The sequence below is a fragment of the Hemicordylus capensis genome, chromosome 6, assembly GCF_027244095.1.
Source record: "Hemicordylus capensis ecotype Gifberg chromosome 6, rHemCap1.1.pri, whole genome shotgun sequence".
NCBI lineage: Eukaryota > Metazoa > Chordata > Lepidosauria > Squamata > Cordylidae > Hemicordylus > Hemicordylus capensis.
Window position 1 is genome coordinate 129,729,084 of NC_069662.1, and position 1,914 is coordinate 129,730,997.

The window sequence follows — 1,914 nt, forward strand, 5'->3', positions numbered from 1 at the left end:
ACCAGCTCTGGCCTGTGAGGACCGTTGGGGCAGCCTCTCCCCCTCCTTCCTGGGAGTACTGAAAGACCAGTGTGCCCTGAGAGGAAGGCAAGAAAGGAAGCGCCCAGGCCAGGGAGCTCTTGTCCTCAGCTCCTGAAAAGACCAACAGCCTGAGACATTTTATTAATCTTCTGTAATTTGCTTCTTTTAATATTGTAAACCACTTTGGGTGCCTTTGTCAAAGCAAAAAAGCGGCATAAAATGTAGTAAATCATCATCATCTTCATCATCATCATCATCAACAACAACAACCTCAGCTCTGGTGCAGCCATGAGATTTGACCCATTACTGTTTACCTGGGAGTAAGTTCACTTAAGACCACTCACTTTTATATGATTAGGATCTGGCGACCCCAGAAACTTATATACTGCTGTTCCAGAGGAAATGTGGTTCAACTTCACAATAGTTTCCAGGCACGCCACTAAACTCCCATGCCTGTTTGTCTCTGGATTTGGGAAGCAGCATAATTGCAATGGCTTTTGCTTAAACAGACTCAAGTCAAATGTATCCTTGCTCAATCAAATGTCCTAAGAGAGCTGCTTCAGCTATCCCAACCTTGACCTTTCTTCTGACCTCTTCACTTCCTCTGCATGGTCAACACATGTCAGCTCTGGTTAAAAATAGTGGTATCATTGACAAAAGTAGCTGCATTTGGAGAGTGAGCAACAGCCCTTGGGTCCTTTTGAAAAAGACTCGTCTACATCCATAGCTAGCGGAATTAAAGAGGGTTCGGCCACTTCTCCTGACTCCACTCTGCAATGAAGCTGTGATGTATTTCCTGTTGGAGAATGTCAGTGTTTGCTGGACTTCAGCTTCCTTTCTTGTACATTGTTCTGTGTGAGCTGGCTTTTAGTGTGTGAAGAATAAGCTCCTTGTACACCCAAGACCGATCAGATAGAAGCCACTTGCTTTGCACCACAGCTATTCCCACCATATGAAGTTTTCCTCAAAATGCTCCCAGATGACCAGGAAAACCAGTCCAATGAGTCAGTAAACACCTCTCATCCCAACTGCAATTTCAGCTCATCATCATAGTTTAGGTCCATAAGCCACCGGAAGCCACAAAACTGCTCTTTGCACGCTTGTTTATTTATTTATTTATTGTAACATTTATATACCACCTTTCATTTAAAACAAAAACAAAAACCAAGCAGTGGCTCACCAGAAAAAAAATTGCGGGAGCATAGAAGAGACAAAGTGCATTTAGGGGTGAGTGAGCGGTGTCCCGCATATTAGGTTTCTGAAACAGAAATTAGAGCGGTGAGGGGGCAAGCCACTTTTCTGGGAAGGGCACTTGCCATCCCTGCTACCCCTCTGGAGCCATCCTTGAACCCAAGGTGGTCCACAATATATATTAAAAATACTCATAAGACCGATAAAAATTAAATAAACACATCATATAAAACAATAAAGCACTGCCCAAAGCAGCACAAACCAAGAGAAAAGAAAAGAAAAGAAAAGAAAAGAAAAGAAAAGAAAAGAAAAGAAAAGCAGCACCTTTTAAAGAACAAAGGCCTGTGTAAATATCCAGGTCTTTTCCTGCCTCTTGGGAATTTAGAAATCTGCCTTATACTGAGTCAGACCATTGATCCATCTAGCTCAGTATTGTCTCCATTGAATGGCAATGGCTCTCCAGGGTTTCATGCAGGAGTCTTTCCCAGTCCTATCTGGAAATGCCAGGGATTGAACCTGGGGCCTTCTTCTGCATGCAAGCAGATGCTCTATCACTGAGCTACGGCCCCATTCCCAAGAAGAATATCTTATAGCAGACAACGCTCACTCATCCAAAATGCAAACCAGGGCAGACCCTGCTTAGCAAAGGGGACAATTTATGCTCATTGCTCACTACTGCAGTACCAGCTCACCATCCTTCTC